Raw genomic sequence first — 13,282 nt, 5'->3', positions numbered from 1 at the left:
TCTCTCAATGTGATCTTTCCTTTGTTGTGAAAGATCTGGTACATCAATAGTGTTCGAGGGGTTTATAGAATCTTTTATATAATTAATAGTATGTCTTCTGAGGAACACTAAGTCACACAATATGCTGGAGAAGTGATTACTTGATGTGTTCCAAGACATAAATCCTCCAAAAGGACTGAAGGATTAAATTAACGACAAAAAGGAGAAAAAGTTTCTTTTTAGAGTTTATGGTATTGCTTCTCCCTCTCTGCAAAAACAAACGCATGAATAAATAAATAAAAACAACCAATCAATGAAAATATGGCAAAGCCAGTTTCAATTGTTTGATTTTGTCAATCATGCATTCAATGAATATTTTCTGAGCTCCAATATATTAAGAACACTAGGCTAAGTGCTGTGAAATATCTGAGGCCTTGGTGTTCTGTGGAACTCACTTCAGAGATTATAAACGTGAACTGTAGCACAGTGGAGATATGTGTAACAAGAGGGATGTAAGGCTTACTGCTTCCCACTAGAGAAACATTACTATAGATACAGCAGATAGTTAACTATTTTATTTTATTTTTTTTTTACTTTTTTTTTTTAAGATTTTATTTATTTATTTGAGAGAGAGAGAGAATGAGAGACAGAGAGCATGAGAGGGGGGAGGGTCAGAGGGAGAAGCAGACTCCCCAGTGAGCAGGGAGCCCGATGCGGGACTCGATCCCGGGACTCCAGGATCATAACCTGAGCCGAAGGCAGTCGCTCAACCAACTGAGCCACCCAGGCGCCCGCGGATAGTTAACTATTATAATCAACCAATGCTTCAGTTTGAAGCATTCTTCCATAGCAAACATAGCCATTTAAAGTCCAAAGGTAAAGAGAGTAAAAAGTAAAACAAAATGAAATTACATATACCCATGATTTGTTAAGGTATGTGGAATGACTTTTTTTCCCCTCAATGTTCTACTATTTTACTTTCTAAAATGATGCATTTCACTTCTAAATGATGTTAAAATAAATAACACCTAATAATAACTCAGGAAATATTAGGGATGCTTTAATAATAATGTAGCTAAACATGCTGGATTTACTCGTATATTCATGTAACTATGATTTGTATGGTCTGTAACTTTGAGGTGATTTACACACTAACAATAAAAATAAAACGGTTGTCTGCATAAATACTTAAAATGAGGTATATTGGTAAAAAATTAGATTACTGTGCATTGATAATATAATTTCTACTTACCATCCTACAGTATTTCAGATATTCTTGAAATACAGAAAAACTGTGATTTCTAGAAATGGAAGGAATAAAAGTTGCTTGTATTTTTATTGGACTTATTAAAATTATCACATGATTTTTATAAATTAGCTGACTGCGTCTACATAGGATACTTACTGATTCAAATATTTTGTTCCAAATATTGTTTGCAGGGATAAACATATTTAACTAAAATTTGTGTGGATGAGCTTTTCTAAATTCAAAAATAACTCTAATTTTCTGATAATAGTACAAAGTATCATTCCATTGATGCTTTTGTCTTTATCTTTCAATTCACATCACCTGGTTAGCAAGTAGGATTTTCTAAAACAAGGAAAAATGGTAGTCAATCAAAGTGAACATAGTAACACAACTTGAAAAGCATTCTACATGTTCTATGAATCAGTATTGTTTCAGTTATTTTTTCCCATTTGGAAATATATTTCACTTGTCATTGAGCCTGAGATAGAATTTTTTTCTTTCATAATTGCCCTTGGGGATTCTAATCAAAGGGGGATATCATGAGAAATACAGCATGCATCGGAACCACACACACATTCAGTCTTCAGACCACTGAATAAGGGACACTGAGCAGATATATAGATAAACACAATAACAGCTGTGTTTATGACATAGGAAGAAAGATGAAAAAGTAATCCTGCTTACTCATTCAATTTTCTTTTTCTTAGACCAAATACAAATGTAATTAGAATTCTGTGATGTAATTTAATTTTAGAAATACCTTGAAATTTGATGTCAACATAGCACCTAAAAGATAGAGTTATAGAAATCAAAGACAAACCTGAATATATGATACACTGCATAGTTTTGAATACCCATCCATTCATTTATTCATTCTTTTTTTTCATTTACTCCATTTTTCAGTATTTATCTGATCCTTTATTGGAAAACATTATACTAGGTATTGTGATAAATAGGTACAAAGAAGGAACAGGACATGCCCTCTGAAATGAAATAAATCCATTAGCCAAAAATGCTATAGAGAGGCCACAAAAATGAACATGACTTTCAATATTTGTTTCATTAATTAATGTTTTATAGTTTGACCCTGAATTAATTAAACAATTTTATGTTGTTAACCTCTAGATTTACTATCTTGTAATATCTTGTATTTGGGGTGCCAGATGAAAATGTATATTTTAGTATTGGCAATAAATACTTTAAATAGAAAATCTGCTTTTTGCCAGCACTACATGAATGAGTAATATAATTTCTTTGACCCTCAGTTTACTCTTCTGTAAAAAAAAAAAAAAAAAAAAAGAAAGAAAAGAAAAGACCACCATGCAGTTTTAAATGATCTTGTCACTTTCCCTGGAATAAAGGATTCAGCAATTTTCCAATTTCCTTTTCCAGAGATGATAATAGTGAAAGCCACAGAAGTAAATATTCTCAAATTTACCATGAATAATTTGATGTGTAGTTTCTTGTACATTTTGAATAATGGAAGAAGCCTGACTGGTGTGCTTTAAAGAATTACAGTTTTAGGGGCACCTGGGGGGGCTCAGTTGGTTAAGCATCTTCCTTTGGTGCAAGTCATGATCCCAGGATTCTGGGATTGAGCCCCACATCTGACTCTGCTCAGTGGGGAGCCTGCTTCTCCCTCTGGCTCTCTTCCCTGCTCCTGCTATCTCTCTCACACTGTCTCTGTCTCTGAAATAAATAAATAAAATCTTAAAAAGAAAGAGAGAGAGAGAATTACAGTTTTATATGGATTGGAGGCGGGGAGGGTAAGGAAATAAAAGGGGTTAGTCAGCTTTGATAAAGGGTTTAAATGAAGGAGCAGAAGAAGATTAATTAAAGTGGATGTGAGGCTTGGAGGATGAATGTATGTAGCTTTTAGAAAACAATTGAAGAACTTTAGAAGAAGTCTATAAGAACATTAATGAAATCAGTGGCAAGAACAAGAGATGAAAGCAGTTTAGTCAATAAAACAAATGTAAATACATTATTTCATTCAAATTCAATAACTTTTAAAAAATGCACAAGTCATATTTTATCATCTAAGAAAACTCTTAAGTAAAAATCATGAAGACATGATTTTAAAGAATTAAAAAACAGCTGTAATTTCATCCCTGAAATATGACCTCCATTAGTATTTTGATGTTTGCTTCTCCTTAGATATTTTTTTTTTAAGATTTTATTTATTTATTTGACAGAGAGAGACACAGCAAGAGAGGGAATACAAGCAGTGGGAGTGGGAGAGGGAGAAGCAGGCCTCCCGCCGAGCAGGGAGCCCCATGTGGGGCTCGATCCCAGGACCTGGAATCATGACCTGAGCCGAAGGCAGATGCTTAACGACTGAGCCACCCAGGCGCCCCTCTCCTTAGATATTTTTATTCAGCAGAAAAACATGAGCACTTTCTCCTATGTTTTATAAAAAATGGCATCAGTCTTTAGCTACAGGTTAAATTCAGATTGTTTCACTTATTTTTCACCAACCATTTTTTTTTCTTTTTTTGTAAGAGGCTTAACTTTACGTAACTGTCCCTTATAATCTTTATTGGAAGGCAGCAATACATAGGTTTGTGATTTCTGCCAGTGTGTATAATGGAAATTCTGATATCAATTCTTACATTAAAAAAAAAAAAACCTCTTCATTTTAGTATTCAAATATTAACTCGGTCTGTTAAAGATCCGAATTGTTTATTAGTTTGCACTACAAATTGGCCTAAACTAATTTGTTTTTCAGATTTATGAGACTTTTTGAGTAACCATTGGTAGCTTCCAGTAAGTTCGAGATGAACATTTTCTCTTCAAAAACTTTACCACCACAAGGGATGTTACAGTAAAAAGTTTCAGATCAAATTTTGTCCCACTTATAAGCAAGCAAGCATGTATGCACACATGAACACTTACATACATGCATATAACCTTTTCTGCAAACCTGGTGAAGCCTCTATTCTCTGTCTTTTAGGCAATCAGCTAAGTTCCTTGCCTGGAAAGTCTCTTTTCAGGATTTAGTTATCCTTTGGAAAGGATCAGATGACAAAATTATCTATTCTTCGAACAAAGGAGGGGTAGGGTCAGAAACCTTGGACTCCATTCTCAACTGGACTGTTAGGTATACTAGATTCTTTAACTTTTCTTATCAGAATGGAAATTTCTACTAGTATTTCTTCATTATCTGAATAGTTTTATCACTGTTTATTTTACCAATGAAAAATCATTTCTAATAATCATTGTGCTAAATTTACGAGCCCTTTAATATTGAGTGGATACAAAGGGAGTTCTAGTATTTATTTCTGGGGCACAGTTTATAATTTCATCTTTTAAAATGCCATATCAGACCAGTATGACAATGATCTATATCTGTATCTATTTATCATTATTTATATATATATATATATATATATATACACATGTACCCTTTATATTGAAATATTTTATATTGAATTATAGATAACATAAGACTTATTATTTATTTTTCGTCCTTTAGGCTAATTGACACCTTCACTTAAAATAGTCATTGTTGTCATATACAAAGTTGTACTCTTCCTATGACTTCCCAAGAATATTTTAATTTGTACTAAGGCAAATTCTACTCCATGAGATTTTTGTAAAGAATTAGCATCATAAGATTCCATGAACATTGTCCAGCAAACCAAGATTCCTATTTAGAAGAACTCTTGTCTAGATGCTGGGCATGCTTTTGGTGGACAACATTCAGCTGTAAGCTATTTCAAGAGGGGACTGAGGACAGCCACCTTAGCCAAAGGTACACTGACTTCCTGGGGTGCCTGTAACTAATAAATATTAAAAGTTAAAGCCTGCCTTCTTGCTCCTACTCAGGATAATTCTGAAGAACCAGTCTAACTATAAAGCTCTCCTAGGGGTTGGTTGACACGGTCATCGGACCTCACTGCTGTTCAATTTCCGCATCTGGACAAATTCTGCCTCTTTCTTCTCTTTTCTACAGGTGTTGATCTCACGGACAATCCATACTTTATCTTTTCAGGTAACTCAACATATGATCTACTACTTTGCCATCATTATATGTTCATAAATGAATGCGTGAAGTTAAAACACTATCACTTCACTTGTAGTATATTAGTGTCTGGTTTTCCTATAGTGTTCCAAGTCCTTCTGTAAGATTCCATGTTTTCTAGTGGGATCAACACAGACCTTTTTTTTTTTTTTTTTAGATTTATTTATTTATTTTAGAGAGGGGGAGGGGCAGAAGGAGAGGGAAAGAAAATCCCAAGCACACCCCTCAATGAACGTGGAGCCCCATGCAGGCTCCATCCCACTACCCCAAGATCATTACCTTCAAAGAAACCAAGAGTCTGATGCTCAACTGACTATGCCACCCAGGTGTCCCTCAACACAGAGCTTTTTGAAAGCTGAGGTAAAATTATGTTTTTACAGCCCCTGATGGCTTAATATAAGCTTCTTTATTGATTATAGCCAGGTATGCATTTTTTAAATTTAATGCTATTATTATTATTATTGTTGTTGTTGTTATTATTATTTATATTTTGGAGATATGCAGAGAAGTTAAAATATTTTTTGCCTATCATCCAGTAAGTTAATATCTGGCCTGGAATAAACATTATGATATATGGTGGAATCAAGGTGGTATTGGAGGGACATCTGGGTGGCTCAGTAGGTTAACCATCTGTCTTCAGCTCAGCTCATGATCATAGGGTCTTTGGATAAAGCACTGGCCATGCTCAGCAGGAGTCTGCTTGTCCCTCTCCCTCTCTCTCTGCCCCTCTCCCCACTTGTGCTCTCTCTGTCTCTCTCTCTCAGATAAATAAATAAACTTTTAAAATTTAAAAAGGTGGAATTGGAGTAAACTTAGGAATTTTTTTTAAACCAGCAATACCATATCAATGCTCAAATTTTTGTTAAATTATCACAGATTAACTACAAATCCCCCAAGTGTTTAAAACACACCCTCCTTAAAATATCAAAAGAACCTACAGATCTTGAAGGGTTTAAAAGTTTCCATTTAAACATTAAAATATCATCTGTTGTTATCATTCTCTTTGTACATGCTATCCTTAACAGAATTAAGGAATTTGATATTTTAAATAAACAAGCAGAAAAGTGTTTTTAGCTGAGGATACAACTTTGTGTTACTTAGTTAAGCAGTGTATTTGCAATAAAACTTTTTTACTCAATGTTTTGTTCTCACAACAAACTTCTTCTGCTAGATTTTATGTCCCTCTGGGAGGGAATCTTAGCTGGTATGTTTAATCTACTGTACAGGACAATGTATTTTTATAGTGGAATATTAATATTAATAATATATCAAAACCAAGAGATGTACCTGAAAAGAACAACTAAAGCAGAATCTACTCAAGCAGAATACACTGTAGAAAGAGAACTTGAAACCTCATCTGGGGCCAAAGAGAATAGCACCAATCTGAGAGCAAGCTCGGGGAGAAAAACCAAAATGGGCAACCTGTCAGAGCAACCACCGATGTTCCTCTAGGACCCTGGGTTTTCCTTTTGTTTCTCCTGTTTTAGAAAATTAAGGTACAAGTATTTCTTTTTCTTTTTCTTTTTTTTTTTTTTAAAGATTTTTTATTTATTTATTTGACAGAGAGACACAGTGAGAGAGGGAACACAAGCAGGGGGAGTGGGAGAGGGAGAAGCAGACTTCCCACCAAGCAGGGAGCCCGATGCGGGGCTCGATCCCAGGACGCTGGGATCATGACCTGAGCCGAAGGCAGACACTTAACGACTGAGCCACCCAGGTGCCCCTCTTTTTTTTTTTTTTAAGATTTTATTTATTTATTTGACAGAGAGACAGATAGTAAGAGAGGGAACACAAGCAAGGGGAATGGGAGAGGGAGAGGGAGAAGCAGGATTCCCACTGAGCAGGAAGCCTGATGCGGGGTTGGATCCCTGGACCCTGGGATCATGACCTGAGCCGAAGGCAAACACTTAATGATTGAGCCACCCAGGTGCTCCTAAGGTATAAGTATTTCTGAGAAACTTTGAAATAGAACAACTTAAACAATTTAAATCACAGTAGAATTCAGCATAAAATACTCTAGAATTTAAAACACACACACACACACACACATACACATATACACACACACAGGATTGCAAGCTTTGAAGCTTGAGTTTCTAGTATAAATTATAAAACCAAAGAAAAAAGTTTTAATTTTTTGTAGAATATATCTTAACGATTAAGAAATAATAAAATTCAATACAAGTATTTATGTACATATGCACAAACACATATTCACACCACACAACCATAATACACAAAATATAATATACATGCATACACATATACATGAACATAATACACATACAGATGTACATTTGTATGTGTTCAAGATAAAAGGAGTTTTCAAGGAGCATCAATTTTTTCCACATAATGATAGAATTAACTGATAGATACAAAAACATGAGAAACAAGATTGGATTATGAACTTTACTAGTGATACATGTTAGATTGAAATACATGGCTCAGATATAAACTAAATGGATTTTCTAACTCATTAAAAAAATGGTGGACAGCAGACCAGGCTGCCTATTCCATACAGGTCGACTTTCTTAAAGAAAATGAGAACAGAGCTGATTGATCTGAATATGCTGACTCTCAGAGTTTGAGTCCAAGGAAGTTTCTTTACGTGGAACATAAGGAGTCAATTATAATAATTGTATGTGTTTGTGTGTTTGTACATGTATGTATTTTTATAGACATAAAACTCCTCCCAATGTTTTCAGCATTCTCCACTTTGTTTCAAAATTTCCTATTAATGTGGTTTAGTGTAGCCTAATTAAAAGGGCTTGTGAGAAAGCATATGTTTGTATATATATTAATTTAGCAAACATCTAATATCTTGCATCTTTTTAGCTTTAATTATGTGAATTCACAGTATTCTTAAAGGATGTTACAAACCACTTCTCTCACTTATAATCAGATTAAAAGTTAAAAGATTTCAGTGAGCCACATGATGGCCTTTGTTCATGACTACAGATTTTGAAAAGCAAAATGATTTTTGAACAAAAGAATTTGAAAAGATAAAACCTGATTAATTCACACGGGGGTTTCAGCAAACTGTGAATATTTTAGCATCAATATATTTATTCCTCAACAATTATTGATTCTCTACTATATGCCAGATACTTTAGTAATTATTAAGAATACAAGAGTAAAGCATATAATGAGATATGTTACAATAATAAAGGATTATAATATAATCTGGTGAATGTTGAGAAGAATGCTTATTTTCCTCCTATGTTATAAAAGGAATGTAGTCTATTTCATCCTGAACAAGGGGAGCTTTGAAATGAACATGACCATAGTCTTTCCACTCCCTCACTCTTCCAGAAAGTAAGAGCAATACTAATCTGAATGGTTAAAATCTAGGATGCTCACTGGGACATAGTGTTTATCAGGAGATAGGATCACTGACTGCTAAGGTCATGGGTTCTATTACATTAACTCTTCTGCCAGAAACTGGATGCTAATCAAATGTTCAATACTCCAAGGCACTGGATAGTAGCTAATTGGACTGAATCTACCATGCAGATCGACCTCACCCTACTTCTTATAGTCTACTTTAGGCATGAAGTAACATGCTGTGGTCTTTGACCTGTTTTATTAAGAAGCACTGTAGGTTAGGGGTTACTGAAAATTTTCCTGTGTGATAATAGAGATAATACTTTGGATTATTGGATTTCATCTTTTTTTTTCCCCCTCTTTATATCTTATTAGTTAGAAGGGAGCATGATTCCCAAGGAAAAAATGTGTGGTGATGAATGTTAACTAGACTTATTATGATGATGATTTTGTTATATGTAAAAATATCAAATTATGTTGTACACCTGAAACTAATAAAATGTTATATGTCAGTTATATCTCAAAAGAAAAGAAGAGAGCATGAGTGATTTGTATCTCAAATTACAACATACTAGGGGAGAGAGGGTCCCCAGTGATTACCCCAGTAGGTAACTTTACCCTTTAGGGTAATGGTAATATTTGAACGTGTGTGCTACTATTTTAAGTAAGGAGATTTTCATAGAGTGCTTACCATGGGCCAGATTTTATGCTAAATGCTTTACATGGAATATCTCATTTACTTCTCATAGTATGTGAATAAAGATAATAATATTAGCAGCAACATTTTAAAGAATGTTTCAAATGTCCTGAGACTATTCCAAGTGACATACATAAACTATCACATTTACTTCGCAGAAGAACTCTGTGATGTACCTGAACACTATTATTATTTCCATCTAACAGATGAGATACTGAAGGCATAGGATATTAAATAAATTGCCAAAAATCACACAGATATTTCTTCTAATATATTCGGATACCAAAGGCTCTACTATAGAATATAATTCCATATAAACTCTCATGAACAGAAAACTGTAGCGTGATATATAATCTTAGCTTTTGAAATGTCAGTGAGAAAACCAGGAAATATCAGAGAATGGAGAAAAAGCAGGAAACTACTTGGAGAACTGGAAGACCAAACTAGTCTTATGTGAAAGGAAACAGAAATGGAACCAGAATAATATATCTGGAACTAACAGCTTTCAAATGTGGAATGAGGCAAGAGGAAGATATTTTATTCATGACAAAATCAGTGAGGATTACTCGGGCTCAGAAAACTCTAACAGAGGGAAAAAGGAAGATCTCAGAGGGTAAACAAAACTGTTTCCCTAGAGGGAAGTCCTCTCCAAAAAGTTATTGAGAGACCATTTCTTTAAGTTAAGATAGGAAGTCAGCAACAGAGAAACAACTAAAGAAATTCTATTACATGACTAGGATAGTTACATTTGGTATTTATATAGATCTGAATAGATCTGTGAAGGGAAGACTGGGAATTCCAGGTGGGCTCTCTCAACGATCAGTAAATATAGAAGTTGTTGATAGAAACTCACACTTAAAAAGCACAAGGTGAACAGCCAACTATATAACAAGTTCCAAAACTAAGTTAAAATTTGGATTGATGGAAGTGTTCCCAATGTAGATATATATTACAAAGTCAGGTTATAACATTAGGACTTGTTTCACTGACATTTTATGCTGGCTTTGATATCCTTTTTTATATGACAGAAGAATTTATTAGGCTATTTTTGACTTAATGTGTTATCAAACCTTGTGCTTTTCTTCTAAATAATTAAGAAAAAATTTCTTCATCTTCAAGAGTTCTGTATAATGAACAAATATATAGATTAAAGTGGGTCTAAGGGAGAGGAGAGGGCAGTACTCAAAAAGCAAGAGCAGATCAAATAAATCTGATAAAACAATATAGATAATAGAGCCTCCAAACCTATCAGATATAACTGTTCTACATCTGGGCAGGTGTTCCCCAGAGAAACAGATTCAGTAAGTATTTTTATATAATAAATATATACATAAATATATAATAAATGTTTATATTAAAGTAAAATAAATATTTATTTATTCTTAATATATATTAAAAGAGATTTATTATGACAAATTAGCTCATGCAATTATGGAGACAGAAGTCCCATAGTCTGCCAAGCAAGCTGGAGACCCAGGAAAGCTAGTGGTATAATTCAGTTCAAGTCCAAAGCCCTGAGAACCAGGGGAGCCAAGGGTTTAAATCTCAGTCAAAGGGAGAAGATGAGATGAGAAGTATTCATTCAAGCAGGCAAGCAGGAAGGAAAAAAGGAGTGAGTAAATTCCTCCTTCCTCTGGTTTTGTTCTGTTCAAGCTCTCAAAAGATTTTATAATGTCCACCCAATTGGGGAGGGCGATCTATTTTACTGAGTTACCAATTCAAATGCTAATATCAAGAAATGAGCCCAGAAACACTCAGAAATGTTTGATCTGGGCACCCCATGCCAAGTTGACACATAAGATTAACCAGTATTAGTTATTAGTATTAGTATTAGTTGTTGCTACAGTAATATTGTTTAACGAGCTATTCTAAATCTCAGTGGCTTACAATACAATCATTCATTCTGTAGGTTGATTGTGGTTCCGTTGACATAAGATTGCTTTGACTGGATAAACCTGCTTTAGACTGTGGATCCATTGCCTTGCACTAGGAAGCAACTTGTTTTGCTCTGGGCTCTAGACAGAAGAGGATGTGGTTATCTTGGGCATATGCTTCTTCTAGCATAAAATCAGATCACAAACCTATTCCAGAACTTTATTTAGAAAACCTCTATTAACATTTCGTTAGTCAAAGCAAGACAAATATCCAAGCCCAATATCAATGGGATAAGGATATACTCTACTCTGAGAGGGAGAAAGAGAAAAATAAATTATTTACTAAGCAATGATCTAAACTGTTCTGGGACAATAATAGGTTAAAAATGATTAAATTTCAAGGGTCCTCCACTATCACCACTGCTATTCAACATAGTATTAGAAGTCCTAGCCTCAGCAATCAGACAACAAAAATAAATAAAAGGCATCCAAATTGGCAAAGAAGAAGTCAAACTCTCACTCTTTGCAGATGATATGATACATTATGTGGAAAACCCCAAAGACTCCACCCCAAAACTGCTAGAACTCAAACAGGAATTCAGTAAAGTGTCAGGATATAAAATCAATGCACAGAAATCAGTGGCATTCCTATACACCAACAACAAGACAGAAGAAAGAGAAATTAAGGAGTCAATCCCATTTATAATTGCACCCAAAACCATAAGATTCCTAGGAATAAATCTAACCAAAGAGACAAAGAATCAGTACTCAGAAAGCTGTAAAATACTCATGAAAGAAATTGAGGAAGACACAAAGAAATGGAAAAACGTTCCATGCTCTTGGATTGGAAGAACAAATATTGTGAAGATGTCAATGCTACCTAGAGCAATCTACACATTCAATGCAATCCCTATCAAAATACCATCAACTTTTTTCAAAGAAATGGAACAAATAATCCTAAAATTTGTATGGAACCAGAAAAGACCCCGAATAGCCAGAGGAATGTTGAAAAAGAAAAGCAAAGCTGGTGGCACCACAATTCAGGATTTCAAGCTCTATTATAAAGCTGCAATCATCAAGACAGTATGGTACTGGCATAAAAACAGGCACATAGATCAATGGAACAGAATAGAGAGCCCAGAAATGGACCCTCAACTCTATGGTCAACTAATTTTCAACAAAGCAGGGAAGAATGTCCAATGGAAAAAAGACAGTCTCTTCAACAAATGGTGTTGGGAAAATTGGACAGCTACATGCAGAAGAATTAAACTGGACCATTTCCTTACACCACACACAAAAATAGACTCACAATTGTTAAAAGACCTAAATGTGAGACAGGAGTCCAACAAAATTCTAAAGGAGAACACAGACAGCAACTCTTCGACCTCAGCCACAGCAACTTCTTCCTAGAAACATTGCCAAAGGCAAGGGAAGCAAGGGTAAAAATGAACTATTGGGACTTCATCAAGATAAAAAGCTTTTGCACAGCAGAAGAAACAGTCAACAAAACCAAAAGACAACCGACAGAATGGGAGAAGATATTTGCAAAGGACATATCAGATAAAGGGCTAGTATCTAAGATCTATAAAGAACTTATCGAACTCAACACCCAAAGAACAAATGATACAGTCAAGAAATGGGCAGAAGACATAAACAGACATTTTCCAAAGAAGACACCCAAATGGCTAACAGACACATGAAAAAGTGCTCAACATCACTCGGCATCAGGGAAATCCAAATCAAAACCTCAATGACATACCACCTGACACCAGTCAGAATGGCTAAAATTAACAAATCAGGAAATGACAGATGTTGGCGGGGATGCGGAGAAAGGGGAACTCTCCTACACTGTTGGTGGGAATGCAAGCTGGTGCAGCCACTCTGGAAAACTGTATGGAGGTTCCTCAAAAAGCTGAAAATAGAGCTACCATACAATCCAGCAATTTCACTACTGGGTATTTACCCATAGATACAAATGTAGGGATCCAAAGGGGTACATGCACCCCGATGTTTATAGCAGCAGTGTCCACAATAGCCAAACTATGGAAAGAGCCAAGATGTCCATCGACAGATGAATGGATAAAGAAGTGGTATATATATATATATATATATATATATATATATATATATATATA

Source organism: Mirounga leonina, unplaced genomic scaffold (assembly GCF_011800145.1).
Source record: "Mirounga leonina isolate KUSES-001 unplaced genomic scaffold, KU_Mleo_1.0 Mir_129, whole genome shotgun sequence".
Classification (NCBI taxonomy): Eukaryota; Metazoa; Chordata; class Mammalia; order Carnivora; family Phocidae; genus Mirounga; species Mirounga leonina.
This window is presented reverse-complemented; position numbering follows the sequence as displayed.